General features: G+C 40.5%; 1 long non-coding RNA gene across 2 annotated transcripts in view; it reads right to left on the reverse strand.

Moving 5' to 3' along the window:
- Positions 1-17,096, reverse strand: part of LOC125023930 — a 43,481-nt gene that overhangs the window by 24,001 nt on the left and 2,384 nt on the right. The window contains exon 3 of one of the 2 annotated variants that reach the window (XR_007114678.1): positions 13,123-13,728. The exons of the other annotated variant lie outside the window; for it this stretch is intronic. This is a non-coding gene — a long non-coding RNA (uncharacterized LOC125023930). Of the gene's footprint in view, positions 1-13,122; positions 13,729-17,096 lie in introns of those variants that run through there. 2 annotated transcript variants of the gene reach the window in all.

Here is a 17,096-nt window from a genome sequence, read left to right on the forward strand (position 1 = left end):
ATCATTAAAGAAGACTTATTTTAACACTTACAAATCCTAAATTAGAAGTGTAACTTTAAAAAACTTTAAAAGTACAAATACTGGATGCTTTGCACACACCTAGTAATATAATATAACATAATATATTTTAGGATATTATGAGCACGTATTATGCAGGAAAAAAAAGTCTGGTTACCTCATTTTACATACGTTACTTTCAGCCGCCACTGAAATGATGATGAAATTCAATGAAACACGGAATATAATATATACCTCTGACAGAACCATGAAGACACAATAATACTGCACATACAGGTTTTTTTTTGATGTGGTCTTTGTGAGCCTCAACCAAATCCACCAAGCAGGAAAAAAAAAAAAAGCCTGTTTCGTGGGTCGAAGTCGTTGCTTGCAGGTCATTACTAGTTGTGAACCAGAGACACGTTGTCTGATCCATCAGAACCGAATGTGTCTGAGCTTATCACAATCTTTTATCAACGTCTTCCTGGCATCTGAAGTTGGAACAAAGAGGAGAAGAGAAGAAGAAGAAACCATCTTAGACATGGCTTCATTTAAAAAAAAAAAAAAAGACGACAACAACGACGACGCTCGTTGCTGCGACTGTAAAATAATAATTTCACGCAAGGCTGGAAGAGGCAGTAATGGAGGGATGTGAAGTGACTTTCCTGATGGAATATGACCCCTCAGTCTGACTGAGTGTCAACACGTACTGTAACACAGACGCTTTTTGGGCAGGAAACTGTACAACAAAACATTTTAGTTTCTGACGTTTAGATTTTTGTATCTGATCAGATTTTAACACCAAAATATATTTTAAAAGCTAAAGCAGCTTCTTCAGCTCTAAACAACTGGAGGGTGTTTAGGTTTTTATTTGGAACATGAATGTGTTGCACGTGTCCACCTGAAACTCACATGACTGGGGTCTGTCGACGACTAGAATAGACTCATCTGCAATTGAAGGAATTTGTTTTTGAATAGACTGAAAACTGAGAAATACACAAAGCAAAGCCTAACGAAGCACAACAGCACACGTCTCTGGCAGGATTTCAATTAAAGGAATGCATCATTACATATTTGCACACACACACAGTGTTGACAACCAACATTTGTACACACATGTTGGATGTTTGAGGGGCATATTTGGATGCAGAGCGTTGATGTTTGTGTTCATGTCCAGAGTGAGAATTCACAAAACTTGTACTTCATCGCTACATAAGAAAACAAACAAACAATTTCTGCATCTCTGAGCAGCTTTCTCAAGGAACGACCACAACGTAATATATAACATGAGCACAACATATCACAATATATCTATGCACTTACAGAGATCAACCTGCTGATATATCGGGACGATATTTGTGCTTTTTATTTATTTATTTATTTTTTTTTACTGGTATCGGTATCAGCCGATAAACAGGTTTGTTCACCGATACATACAGTATATATACACCGTATTTTACAGACAGGCGCATCCACAGGCAGCTCTGTGCTGCTGAATGCTGTGACCCGTGCAGCCCATACATTGCCCCAGCCCCTGCTTGTGCTTGTACAACATACAAAAGCCAAAGAAAGTATCATGGACATGGCTTGGAAACAAGGAACGTGGCTACAGGGCTATAAATACACAAGGAATCACAGGTGAGACAGTTCAGGATAACGACACCAGGAGAAACCAATTAATAATCAAGAGACAAGGAGGCACAAGACAGAACTTAACAAAATAAAAGAGGAAACACAACATATGACAGAGAGACGAGGCAAGACAAGCAGGAAACTAAGAAACTTCACAAAATAAAACAGGAAACTCCAAAACATATCATAAAATAAAAGACAGACACAGAACCATGACAAATTTATTCTGTATGCACCGGAGCGTTAAATATTCTTTGTTTATGTTTTTGGTTAAACTGAGACGTGTAACATTTGTTATCATTGTGTCATTTTATCATGTAAATTGAGGGACTATAAAGAAGTGTCGGCTCCAAATATCAGCTCAGAAAAATCTGCAGCACGTATTGACTCTCGGCCAATGCTGTTGTAAAAAAACTGGTATCGGCTCTTAAAAAATCCATATCGGTTAATATCTATGCACTTGTACCCAATATACTCACTTATACCAAATTGGTGGAGCTATAGGAATGTAACTATGCAGCTTTGGTATTTTCAGCTGATCCCCAATCTTCACATATTTCAGAACGATTGTTTTGAATCAATAAAGACGGAACACATCGAAGAAAGGTTAACGGAGGAGGTTTGAATGTACAAATATTTGTGTGACTCGACTTCTCAGAATTGTTGAAAATTAACCCAACTGGCAAAAAAGACACAGTGCAACTAACATTTAGTTTAGTGCACAAGTATAAACGACTCAGCTATGTGTGCAGGTTTCTATCTACCACCATCTACGTCACGCACAGGCATAAACTCTGCCTCAGGTCTGGGGCTACAGCTCCCCGTCACACAGAGGGATCATCAGTACGGGAAGAGATATAGAATTGAACCCATCAGCAAAACTGATGACAGTCCTGATATCAATAAAACTCATAAATATCTACTCCTGCAAGCAGAAACAGAAGGATGAAGGTCAGCAGCTGGGGTTATAGTGGTAGTTCTGGCAGATTAGAGCTAATTAGAAAATAAAACACTAATAATTCCTGCAAACAAATATCTAATGACATGGTTTATGGCTTATGTAGGACAAACAAACAGCAAAGAAATACCAGAACAAAGGCCTGGTGAGAAAAGGCCATCGCCCCGTTAGAACAGCAGAGAACAGCAGAGACTGAGACAGATCATCAAACCCCAGAGACACAGGACACACGGTGTAAATACCAGCCGCCGCCTGGAAGCGGCAGAAAAAAAAGAGATGGATCAGGATCAAAAGCCTTCCACGCAGGAACTAAATGTGGCCATGTTTCATGTGTTCAGACAGGAGGACATTTCATCAGAGATGGATTCACTGTGGCTGAGCTGCAGGTTAGAGGAAAAGCCTCGGGTGGAACCGTGTTCTCGGCCTCGTACAGTTCGGTCATGATGGGCTCGTTCGTTCTTGAGGGTCTTTCCTCCAAATAAGTGACTATCGATTATCAATAAACCCCCGGAAAGAAAATGAATCACCGACAAGTCTGATAATTTGTTAATCATTTGAAGCCATTTATCAAGCAGAGCGCCAACATCAGCCGGTCCTCGCTTCTGAAACACGACCGTTTGATTCTATTCTCCCCATTAATCCACAGTCATTTAGATTAAATCCCACTGGTTATCTGGTCAGAAATAAAACCAAACGTGTGTTACTCTGGGATTTGGGGAAATGTTCTGGGTATTTTAATATTCTTCAGAGGAAATAACTGATTTAATGTCATTATAAATAACGATCCGTTTTTTATTGTTTGTGGTGTTGGCGTGGGCGGCACGGTGGAGCGGTGGTTAGCACTGATGCCTCGCAGCCAGAAGGTTCTGGATGTGTACCCCGCCTCTCACCCAGTGACAGCTGGGATACGATCCAGCCCTCCCACGACCCTCCAGAGCACAAGCGGCTACAGAGAATGAATGAATGAATAAATGATCTTGGCGTACGTTACGATTCTGCCACAAAATATAAGCTTCAATATGTAAGAACCTAATGTGCATCCAATTAAAAGTAGCATTTAGAGAAATTCTTAGATTACCTTAAACCAGGACTATTCAACTTTTCCAACTCAGGGACAAATTTTAAGTCTCATACTTTATTAGTGCACTTTTTTATTGAAGATTGAACATAAAGGACTGACCTTGATGCAGGACATGCACATGGTTTATTTTTATTTAATGAAAATAATAATTAAATCAGGTTATTGAGTATTTATGCATGTTTTGATTAATCCAAATTAAAAAGGGATCTGTATGTGTTGTGCACTGGATTTTAAAAAGTGAATAGTCTGGTATTAAACCCTCTAAATGAGATAATGATCTTCTATACAGGTCCTCCAAACACTTTACCCAAACACAAACCCCTTTCACGTTCCATCTTCATTATCTGATTAAGTCTTTACATGAAAATAAATTTCACGGCACCTTTTAAAGTTTAGAATTTAACAAGGACACCTGAAGGACAGCAACAGACGAAGCTACGAAGCCCGTCTAAATACAATAATAAAAAAAGAAATGATCCCAAACTTTCCTCAAAAGAGTTTATATTTCAGTCCAAACTTCTGATTCAGTCAACATCAACTTTAATTTGGGACGAAGAAGAAGTGTGACCGGGCTCTCAAACGCTTAAAGCAGACAGAAACGCCACCTTCCCTTCATTTCACTTTTTAAATGCAGCTTATATGACGTTGGAAAATTCCGACAGAGACGGCAACTTTTCACACCAACACGAGACGTTTTCTCCGGTTGTGTTACAGACTCACAATTTATAATTTTAACAGAAGCAACAGCATTAAAATGAAAGACTTATAAACTGTGGATCAGTTTCTCTTTAGCTACTGAAGCGAATGAAAACATGTGGAAAAAAAGGAAATAACAGAGAGGGGAGGCTCTAGTACACATGGCATTTCATTTCTCCATCTACAATGGCATTATTTTCCAGAATGAATTCTGTCGACATGCACCATGCGGTGTTATTGTCAGCTGCCATGGGAACAGAGCGGAAGGGTTTTATGTAACGTCGCATGGCATGTAATATCATCTTCCTCTCTGTCGTCTTAGCATCTCGCTCGCATTCCGACTGGAAATGTTCAGTTCATTTACATTAGAGCTTAAGGGCTCTTTGTGCTTGAAACGCATCGCATTAAAAGAGGGAAAACATTTATTTCCTTTTGCAATTTCTGACACACTGAAGAAACATTTTTTTTTTTTTTTTTAAAAATCATTCACCTGATGCAACAACAGGCTGCCAGTGATAAAAACCCAGCACCTCCTCCCTCACTGTCACGCCGAGAACAGATTGAGGCAAACTGTCACTTCACAGCTTGTCCTGAAATTAAAAAGCAACAACAGGCGCTGGCACAGGCCCCTCCTGTGACGCCGAGCTGTCTGAGAGGAGCAGGGAATAATCTCAACGGTAGCCCTCGTCTTCAGCCCTCGCTGCATTTTGTTTCGGGTAAATTGCAGAGGTTTGATCTCAGTGGGTGCGTTCGCTCCCCGGGCCTTCAACTCGGTTCTGAATCGCTGCTCGCCGCAAGATCTGATTCGTGAGATTCCCATTAATCTCTCGCTAACATATTACCTGACGGGAAAAACAAAAGCTTGCAAAGATGAACTAAAGGACGTTTCATGACGGCTTCCGCTGCAGCTTCTACTCACTTGTGACTGAAATGAGACATTTCCCCGAGTGCCAGACAAGTTGGCAGTTTGTGGCATGGAAGAGTTTTTGAAAAAGTCTTTCATGCCAAAAGATGACGGATTCAAGCTGCTCTCTGTGACAAGCTCGCACTTAGGAAAAGAGGTGATTACCACATGTTTCAAATCATCATAGCAAAACCATACACTGTATATACCGGTAAATATGGGCAACACACCCCCACTTCCTTGCATGAGTCTGCGTAGTACTGCCCAACACTTCTGTTTTGGTTTGATTAATTTCAAAGAAATTTTGAACACTGTACACTGTACTTTTTTTTCCCTAATCTCACATCCTACAGAATTAACATGGCAACTGGTAGCGTGTGTCACATCCTGCTGCTATGGTGTCATATACAGAACTAAAAGAAAACTTGGACTTGAACAATGAACATGCATCAGAATTATATTAACTACCTAAAATGACAGAAAACATCTTAAAAAAAAAAAAAAAAACTTTGAAATGTACATTAGTGTCTTTGTTTGGCCCAAGTCCCACCCACTACCATGGAGGGGTGGAGCTTATGACCTATACTGCAGCCAGCCACCAGGGGGAGTTTTATTTACAGTCTGTGCAGAGCTCTATACTAGATAGAGTCTGTCCAACCAGGGAATGGAGCGTCTGATCTGTCCCTCTATGCTGATTGGTTCTGAGCTGGTTACGTGTTTCATGGCCGCCATGTTAGATACATCTAACCAATATTCTCAGCAAAGCTAAACACTCATACTGGTGAGAGAAGACCGACTTGTGTCACCTGTGGGGATGGGTTCTATTTCTCCAAGTTTAATCCAAAGGGCAAATGGAGACGCAGGAGAGAATTTGCCAATGAAAACATGCACTGTCATCGGAATATATAGTTTTTCTCTGGTGCACATGTTTTGAGAAAGCCAGAATGTTTCTCTACCGATTTATTGCCGATTGCGGCTTTGAGCTGCACAGGAGTTAATTATCATCCTAACTGAATCTTTCAGGAATATGTGAAAGTGACAGGCGTTACTGGGATCCTCACTCATGGCGTTCATCTCACCGGGAGTTGCACCATCGGGCATGTGATGTAACACTGAAAACTATCTGTGAAGCATGCTGGAAAAACTGATAAAACCATTTGGTATGACTGTCGCTCACTGTGGGTGGGAGTTTGATTGTGGCAGACATGCACAAGTCACGCACGTCTCCTCACAGCTCACATTTTAGGCTTTAATTGATGCAAAACGGTGGCGCACAGCTTCTATTTACCTTCAACATTTTGAAATTCATCTTGAGATCTATTTTGGAAAATTATGTTTCTTTTATCACACGACCTTCTTCTAATTGTTGAGTTGATTCTTTTCTTTTTTTGCTACTGCTTGCCTTGTTTAATTGTATTTAAACATCTACTTGGTTCAGCACGTTATATCTTTTCATTTTTAATGTAAGATGACCTGTCCAGGTGAAAACTGAGAGTAGGTGAAGTGCACAGTAACAGGAATCCATCCTATAAATTGTGATGAATGATCCATTTCAGTAAAAACTTTACTGTTTGCCGTCGGTTTTCATCTAAGTCAGACTGGTTTACCACGCTCTGTCGGGTCAGCTCTGATTTCTGGAGATCTTGGTGTAACACGGACATGAGGCAATCTTCTTTGTGTTATACAGTACCTACCAGTCACATGTTATGAACACGTGATGCACGACTCTCTGACACGGTTTCAAATTGAGGTTGTTTCATTTTTTAAGCTGCTGAACTGAAGAACTTCCACTTCTGCAAAACATCCATCAACTTGCATTCACTGAACTGTCAACTAAGCCCCACGTAAAAGGAGCTGTTGACTGCATTACACAGATACACCAATCAGCCACAGCATTATGACCACTGACAGAAAAGTAACATTAAAATTTTACAATACTTTTAAACATGTAACATCTAAGCAAAGCAAAACAGATTTCTCCATACAGAACTGCTTTCCATAGTCCTTTTTACAGTCCAAAAAAAGGAAGAAGAAAAAAAAAACAGAGGCGATCTCTCCACACTGAACAAAAACAACACAAACCAAAAGAACTTCCAGTGTTTTGTTGATGAAAAAGTACAGGCCTACTGAATACGAAACAAAAAACACGCTCTCCATTCAAAGCAAATATTCAGTGTTGGGATCACCTCCAACCCAGATAATATTTGTTGCCCTTTTCAGTGTAGTGTCTCAGGGAAAATGTTCTCCTTTCCATGCCATGAATTTCTTCAACTATTTATATCTAGTCTGAAAATGTTGGACACTCGTTGCTCATCCATTTCCTGTTTGTGTTTTTTTGCTACCTATTAATAGTAACTATAACAAGTATCTGTCTTGTTTATTTACCTCACGTTTCCTAAATATATTACGCTCGGTTTAAGTTGAATATTGATCTGATCTACACAATATGAGGAACTATTAGGACACTGTCAGAGTATGTGAAAATAGCCAGCAGCTATTTGACCCTCTTCAACATTGTCCAATATCTGAGTTGCTGGTCTGCAAACTTTAAATTTTAGAAGTTATGAAGAATCTTGTCATGCTTTTCCAGGTGAATTCCCTTCATAAATCTGAGCTAAAGGTGGTAGACGATGTTCTATAAACATTTAGCTGATCATAATCCGTAAACTGTATGTTAGCTTCTTTTTCCCACTTTGATTTGATAGCAATGATGACAGAATTGCAACTGAATTATACCACCACACAAACACTGACAACTTATATCATCCTATCAATAGCACCACCAAATGGCAGTGTTCAAGATGTCACGATATCAAATACTCAAGATCGAAGAATGCAAATGCAATGCATGCCACCCAGTACACAGCAATCAATATACAATGTCACCATACACAATATACCACAAACAGCCATTTCAGCTCAGGTACAGGTAAACAGGTCCATGATGTTGTGTCCCTGACACACATATCACCAGCTGTGCATACACAAATCCCATTATAATTCAAACAATATGTAAACAACATTATCAATTCCATTTATATTAAAAATAAATTACGTAACAAGCAGTTTTTTGATGAATTGCTGGTTAACCATGTTTTCCTCTTAAACCACTCCTGGTTGAATGGCCTAATTTTGTCTTTTCATTCAAATTATTAAATCCTCCAGTCAATGTGGTCCCAAACCTTTTACCTCCAAATTCTGCTTAAGTTCAGAATCTCACAGTAGCCAGGTAGACATGTCCATCCATCATGCAATGAATGAATGAAACATGAACCCCCACCTCAGGTGGGGCTCTGGGGCCCCTAATGCAAATACGCCACTGTTGGTGTGTATTTAGAAGCTGTACTATTATTGTAGATCCTCTCACGCTGTAATGAAGCTTCCATACGTACAAGCCAAACTGGAGAATTCTGCTCTTCAGCTGTGACAGAACATTTCATTAGAGCTGAACTGGAATACATTAGAGATAACAAATTTCCTACGTCTGTTTCTCGTCGTTGAACAGGGCTGGACTGACTGATGGAGTGACAAGTCTTACACTTCTCTGCATTCGGATTTTCTTCTGACGCTGACAAATGAAAAATAAAAGACTGATGACTGTTTTTTTTTGTTTTTTTTTCTCCATTTGTTTCTCTGTGTTTCCTCTCGTGACTTAGAGACGTCTACAGGACCCGTGTGTTTGGTACCTGCCCATTACTACTACTTCCCACATTTCTGGTAGATTACAGGTTTCTGATGTAAACAAGATGACACAATATGGACAGCCACGCTAAAAAGGAAGCACGGAGCTAATGGGCGCTCAACCACAGACGAACACAAACATTTAATTTGCTCCTTTTCTCCCTCGTGCACACAGTCAGTCACAGCAGGCGAGCCACACAGGGCTGCTCCCAGCTTTTGTCCAGATCATTCAAAAGCTGAATCAAATAATACGTCGTCTCCTCCGCCGTGGCCTCCATCACCACCGAAACACAAAAAGCTACAGACGTGTTTTGCTTAAAGTGATTTTTTTTTTTTTTTTTTTTTTTTTTTAACGTGCAGGGGAGAGTGTTTTATTTCTCTTTTCCGTGCTGCCACACTGCTGGCTCAGTGTGAGTGTGGATTTGTGTTGTGTTGTGAGTCTGTGACAAGGCCATCCATCTCAGACAGTCCCATCTGAGAGCAACAGGCTTGTTTACTTATCCCTCGACCAGAGAGGAACAGCAGCCTGTCCACAGGTAAGGATGCAGCCTCCGAGCAGGATGAGAAGGGAGGAGCTGCCGGAGGAGGGGGAGGTGGGGGAGGAGGAGAGCCGGCTTCTATCTTCATCCAGGGATAAATCATTCTCTATACCGACGCCAGACTTCCACACCTTCCTCTCTGCTCACGTTGTCCACTTATCGCTCTGAAGTCATCCTTTCCCGCTCTGTTTTCACCCCACATCCTCTCCCCAGTTTAATTTACTCATCTTTCCATGCCCATCTCTTTCACTTCCCCTCACACCACCTCTTCTCCAACATATTTTTTTATTTTTTTTTTGCCTCTACCCTCCTGCATCTTTCCCCCCTCTGCTCTGTCTAGTTATCTTACCGAATCCATCCTTTCTGTTATTCCTCTGCCTCGCTCTTCTCCACCTCCTTCCTTCTCTCATCTGGTCAAAACATCTTTCAAAGCCTGTTTCTGTTTCGTTAACGAAGACGAAACACACTCGTCAAGGAGTTTTTTTTTTGTTTGTTTGTTATGTAGGTACCGATACGCCTCCGAGTTTCTAAGATTGTTCAATCTGAAGCCACAGAGTTAAGAAAGTAGCTAAAAGTGCTACTGCAAGTCATCCTCCCTTCACCCCTCTGTATTAGCAGGCTTATAACTTTGTCAGCTGGTGTTTTCACATGGTTTTGCTCATATAAAGTGGATTTAGCAATTCGCATGTCAACAAATGCTGGTTCCAGTTCATACAGTAGCGATATTCGATGACGCCAATTTTGTAGATGCGATACTGAGTAAAAATCAGGCTGGTATTACCTAACGATACCGATCCAATGCTACGTTATACTAAGTAACGAATCAAAAACCAATAACGCCACATAACACAAAGTTCAAAAGAAAATAAAAGTGCAGTTGTGCCATCACTTGCATCGAAAGCCAAAAGCACAGTCGTCAAAAGTGCAGAAAATAATGACTGTTTTAGTCATTTGCAATAAAGCAACACAAAACAAACAACAAAGCAAACCCATTTGTCAAGACATTTGATCAAGTGAAAGTTTTCCTGCATTAGTAGCTGCTAGAGCCTGTTTCCCACTGCACATCTTTTCAAAACAGGACAACAAGCTCGACACTGTCAATCTTAAATCATGCTCAGTGTTGAGCTGGGATGTGGTTAATACGAGTAGATCGCGTTGTCCAGGCAGGAAGTCCATCACATAGTGGATCCGGGATTATTGTAAAAAAGTAGTGTATTTCAAAAGAATACAACACATCACAGTAATTTATTTATTTTAAACTCTGTGGTATATTAAAAATGATGTTTCAAACACTGAAAAATAAGTAATATAATGAGACCATTAACATAAATGATTGTTTAACTATTACTATAAAATGAAAACCTGCATCTTAATTCTGACACTCTCCTCTTCTGTCCTCAAGTATCGATATTTTGATTTGAGAATTGATTTTAGAGCATAAAGACCTGGTATCGGAAGTATCAATATTTCAGTATCGATCCTCACATCATTAGACACGAGGGCTCATGGGGGCTGGGAATAAGGTGGATGCTGTTTTTATATAGTATCTATATACTACAGTTATCGTGGGAAATAACTCGGGACCCGAGTGCATAATTTTGTTCCATCTCATGCTTCTGTACAGTTACGAAATAAAAATCCTTGAATTCTCTGCCTTTATTCTCATCCCCTTCTTATTTGCACCACTCTCCTCTTTCTGTCTCAACTGAAGGACAGAGAACAGCCGGCGTTGGGGTGAAATAGCACCCAGTGATGAATATTCATCACGTCCAGCCAGTCGCTGTGTCAGAGGCCTCCACAACTCAAACGCCTCCATCTATTTGTCACGGGCAAGACGGGACCGACGACAAGGTTCTTTGTGAGGGAATGACGCCGCTGTCCTCAACTGTAAAAGCAACTCAAGGATCAGAGAACTGGAACCAACAATACCTCAGTCCCTGTTTCAGCTTTCCTTCAACAACACATTTAGATGAGTCAAGTTTTTTCGTGGCTGCTGGCACCTTGAATTGAAACACAGCACATTTTCAATTTGAACGGCAAAAAACAAAGTGTGCGGAAAGAAAAAAGGTTTTTACTCTCGCCTGAGGAGAGAAGGTCTGTAATCTGAGGAAAAAAAGGAAAATCTAAACTCGACTGTGGAAACAGGGCAATGAAAGTGTAGTGAAAGTGCACTGAAAACTGGAAACGGGCTCAGCAAATAAATCATGATTTACATGAAGCAACTAAAGCTTCTGCTTCACTGAAGAGACTAAAAACAGCAGCAAGTAAAAACATCAGGTCAACGTGTAGTGACGAGGAGACGCAAACGCAAATTAAAATAAAGCAAAATATTTCCATTGAGCTTTCTGCAACTTAGTTTTTTTTTTAGTATTTAAAGATTTGGCTTTTAATTACTTTATTTTTGAGGGAACTTTATTTATTTTTATTTCTGCTGGAATTGGATAAAACGTCACCAGACTGGAAAATTAGAGCTCCTCCATCTCTTCAACCAGTTCCTAATATCTGCAACAGTAGTGGATGAAAACACACATCAATCAGCTTTATATTCACATGTTACCCCGAATAATAATCAACTTATAAAAAGTCAAAAAGAAAATCTGCAAGAACTTGTCCTAAAGTAGAAATTCTGCTTCTGAGTTTACTGTCCTGCCTCATGCCCAGGACGTCACTGTAAAAGAGAAATTGTCTCAATTGATTCACATGTTAAAATAAAGGTACAATCAATATCCTGCCACATGTGTCTTAGTGCATTTGTTTCCAGGTTGGATTATTATAATTCATTACTGTGTGGCTCCAACTAGCTCGTTAAAAAGCCTCTGATTGATTCAAAACGCTGCAGCGAGAGCACTGAGAATAATTAGAGAAGAGAGATCATATTACTCCAGTTTTAGCTGCTCCTCATTGGCTCCCTTTAAAATCTAGGATGGAGGGTTAGCATTGACATCACTCCACGTGGGGCCCACACCCCCAGAGGGGCAAAAACATCTGGAAAAATGTGGATTATCACAACGATCCATACGAACTACCAAATAATAAATGGTCCGTGAATATTGACACGTGGCCAGAAATCAATTCTCCCGATATTTATATGGACCTGATTTCAACACAGGGAAATATTATACAATATACACTATACAGCATAAATTACCTGACACTAAATGTGAACCACAGCACCAGGTTCCTGTGCCTGGATTCCAGCTGTTTCTTCATAATGCATAATTGTTTCTTTGGCAGATATCTGTAAAAATGTATCTCTGACTGCTTTTTAAAATCTGTTCGTTCAGTCAATCGCCCTTTGATTCAAACTAATCTCCATGATCAACTGTCACAGACTTCCACACACTGTGATGTGAATGTGCCGTCTATTTTAAATGATCCTCAGAATCAGAATCAGCTTTATTGACCAAGTGTGAGCGCACATATTGACTCTTTGCTCAGTGGTACAAGAAAAAGCACTGAAATAAGGATAAAAATAAAAGCGTAAGAAAATAGAAAAACTGCCACATAAACTAGACCGTCACAATAAAATACTAATGGAAGCATTAGTATAATGTAATGAGAGTTATTATGAGAATGGTTACGTGCTCCTCCTTGCATACAAGGCACTCAAAGGAGTAGCTCCACTATATCTGAAAGTCCTCATTGTATTGAGACTGAGAACCTTCCTCCAGCATCGACGTCTCACTTTAACACAGATCTGATCATAAGGTTTCATTAGAGAGTAATTCCTCACATCAAAAGCTGCCAAATAATTTAAGTTTCCCTTTAATGGAACTTAGCCAAGAGACTCAAAACTCACAGATGATTTTCTCCGAGGGCTTCCTGCACAGTGTGGAGCAGAAATACAGCTAATGGATTTAAAGGGAGTGGGGTCAGATCAGGAGGGGGAAACGCAGACATGATTGAGGTTCCCACCCAATTAACTGGAGATCACTTAAACGGTTGGCGAGCTGAAGAGGTTATTATCCTGAAGAGCTCTGAAGAAGCCCATTAGGGCTTTCCAAAGCTGGACCCATGACTCTTCCACTTTGGCTTTACATCCCTCCAATAAAAAGACACGCGGCTGATTCTGCCCCGCGGAGGCATGCCGGCCTTCACCGTTGAATTCTAACCTTGATTGAATCCGAGGAACATGTGCCGTCGTGCATATGTGCCGCCGAGGCTCAATCGTCCACGCAAAGGCACCGGCTCCCTTTAAAGCTGCTGGTGCCACGGAGAAACTTCATCCTTTAACACTGAGCTAAGCCAAAAGAAAAACACCAAAGAACAAATCAATGTTTTCCACAAACTGAGCACTGCACACAAAACAAATCCAACAAATATCGACTTCCACGTTAGGCCTGCAAAAGAGATGGTAAACTGAACAAAGTACAAATGCTTCCCAGAACATCCGGAGCAACATGAATTGAAACATCAATATATACGGCTGTGAAGGGACCGGGCATGTAAAATCTTTTTCAGCTGCGTTCCATAGACAAGATGTGTGGGAATCGTTCATTCATGCGCAGCAGCTCCACATAAACACACTCCAACCACGAACATCACAGCAGCATCTCCTGTATTAGTCATGCCGCTTCCACCAGCATATTGAACATGAAGCAGCCTCAGCCTCCCCTCGAATCCCCACCAGCCTGCAACCAACAACTGACTTAAAGAGACATGTAGAGAAATGTATTTACTTATACGACGGTTTTACAAATGACTGTGGCGTGGTTGTGGTTTAGAAGGCAATAAGGAGCATGAATCACTGTAACAGGAGAGAATTTGAGGCTGGTGTATTAATATATGCCTCAATATAGTGGAAACACACTCATCAGGCGTAACATCGTGACCACTTTCCAAAGCAGTCCGTGTGTTTACATGCACAGTTTAATCTATCATGCTCAAAATTCGACTTTCTGAACGTGGTCCTTGTCCCAGTTTACATGCAACAGAGAAAATTGAATAACCGACAGGAACATGTCCTTCTCCTCTTCCACACTAGGTGGCGATATGTGTCTTTTCAGCAGTTTAATACGGCCCCCTTTCTGGTTGACCTGTTACATCATATAATAAACAACTAGAGCCGTTCATTTTAAACAACAACCAGATGGATAATAGTTCAGATTTTATAATCTCGTGTGTAATGTGCGCGTTACTTATGGCGCAGATAAGATGGCGCTATCCCTCACTGTGGTTCTACTATCGGCTATGTTCATTTTCTTCTTCTGCAACTGGCTTTCATGTTTGTGTTTTGTTCTGGGATCAGCCGCTGTGCAGCATCACATTATCTGGGTGTCTTAGCCGGATAAGGAGAACTGTTTTAAACTGATTTAAATTGTCCAGTTAAAGTCGGATTAAGGCAATAATTTGTTTTTTTCACGTGAATGTAAACATACGGAGTTGTGACTCATCAGAGAGTGGACATGGGCCTTCTGAGAGTGTCCTGTGGTGTCTGCTGCCATCATGGAGTGTCATTGCTATGGGGTGCGGGGTGCCTGGTCTGGTCTAGGTGGGTGCTACATGTCTGAGTAACATCCACATGAATGAATATCAGGTCCAAAAGTTTCCCTGCAGAACGCTGAATTGTCACAAGATGGTTTAAATGTTATTTACGTCTCCTGGTAGTGATCATAATGTTGTGGCGGATGAGGCAGTAGTACAGTGAGAGTGATACCAGTTACTCATACTGACTTAGGCATGTTGGCTCTGGTTGGTGACCCTCCAAAATAAATAATTATACAGTAATTATTTATGGATGGATACTATAGTCCCTTAAGACTTTGATCATATATATATATATATATATATATATATATATATATATATATATATATATTTCCTGTCAGGTACCATTTGCTGCATAAAGAGCAATTATACGTTCGATATGTAATGATGATGTTTCTGAGTGAGGCATCACTACTGGTCATTACCCCTCAGGTACAGATGTCAGGCTAGAAAATTGCCCAGATAATAAAACACCAACAAAGAATATACGACTGTGATTATAATCATAAAGGAAAGTGTGGGGGCAAGAAAACCTGAGCAGAAGAAAATGGACAAGGAGCGAATTTATTCAGCGAAATGTGAGGATGAATTATAAATGTGTGGAAAATAAAATAAGATATTTGAGGTTGATGGACATTAGACTGTCTTTTGTTATGTATTTTCTTTAAATATTAAGTGGAGAACATTAAGTGGTACGGATGCGCATGGCATTCACTTGAAAAACAAATGTATTTATGTTTCGTTTCTTTTTTCGAAGTTACGTTTTTTCTGTTTTTCAGAGTAAATTTATTTATTTTATTGGTTTGTTTTTTGGAGTATTTTTTTGGTTTATTTTTTGGTGTCAATTTTTTCAGAGCATTTTTCTGAGTACATTTTTTTTTCTGTTTTTCAGAGTTTTTTTTACTATTAGATTAAGTTACAAGAGCTTTAGCTCCACAGAAATACCTGCTACACTATCCCATCTAACAACACTCTGTGGAGGACTATTAAATGGTGCTGAGGTGCTGCCTGTTTTTATACAGGCTATACATATCTGCAGCTTACTGCTTGCAGCTCATGAGTGGTCCACTTGTCTTTCTCCATGTCTGTGAAGGTTCTCAGTCATCCAGGTCACGGTAATCCAAAAAGGCGTTGAATGAAGTCAAATGGACTTGTAGAATTTTCTTGAAGACGTTTCACCACTCATCTCAGTAGCTTCTTCAGTCCTGAGAGACTAGTGGGAAGTTGAGGTTTAAATAGAGAAAACTCTGTAGGTAACACCCACCAGAAACTTGCTTGAGCATAAACTGGTACCTAGGCTACTTATCCTATGAATAGAGCTCTAATGATGCTATTGTCCGTGGGAGCCGGCAGATTAAATCTCAGTCCACGTCCTCTGTTTAGAGAAGCCTTCTCCACTTTGACATAGATGGCTTCCTTTACTCGTGTCTCAAACCGTCTGTCCTCTCTGGCCAGGACTTTGATATGGTACATTCAAAGGAGTGTCCTTTGTCCTTCAGGTGGAGGTGGTTCCTGATGAGCTGTCTCTCCTGTGTTGGGCGATGCGTTTGTATATGGGTTGTTTTGTTTCCCCAATGTACAAGTCTGTACATCCCTCACTGCACTGAACAGAAACACTACATCACTCTGTTTCTGTCTGGGTGTTCTGTCTTTTCACCACTTTCTGTCTAAGTTTGTTGCCGGGTTTGAAATAAACTGGAATGCTGTGTTTCCTGAAAACTCTCCTCAGATTCTCCGACACGCCAGCCACGTAGGGGATGTTCCTCCTCCTCCTCCTGCTGTGCTCCTCTTCCCCGTCCTTTTTTGGGATATCATTTTGAGCCTTTGACAAAGGCCCAGTTGGGATATCCACACATCTTGAGGGTTTGTTTGATGCGTTTCCCCTCCTTCTCCTTTCCATCCTGTCTTGTGGGTACAGTCTGTGCTCGGTGCTGGAGGGTTCTGTTGGTTTTCTATATACTTCAATGTTGAGGCTTCGGTCTTCTTCAGCATGTACCAAACAGTCCATAAAGGCCATGAAGGCCAGAGCTGACGTCCTCCCTGGTGAAGCTGATGTTGCTGTCCAGTGCATTGATGTGTTGTGTGAAGGATTCCACCTCCTCTGTCTTGATTTATTCTGAT

This window comes from Mugil cephalus, chromosome 17 (assembly GCF_022458985.1).
Source record: "Mugil cephalus isolate CIBA_MC_2020 chromosome 17, CIBA_Mcephalus_1.1, whole genome shotgun sequence".
Classification (NCBI taxonomy): Eukaryota; Metazoa; Chordata; class Actinopteri; order Mugiliformes; family Mugilidae; genus Mugil; species Mugil cephalus.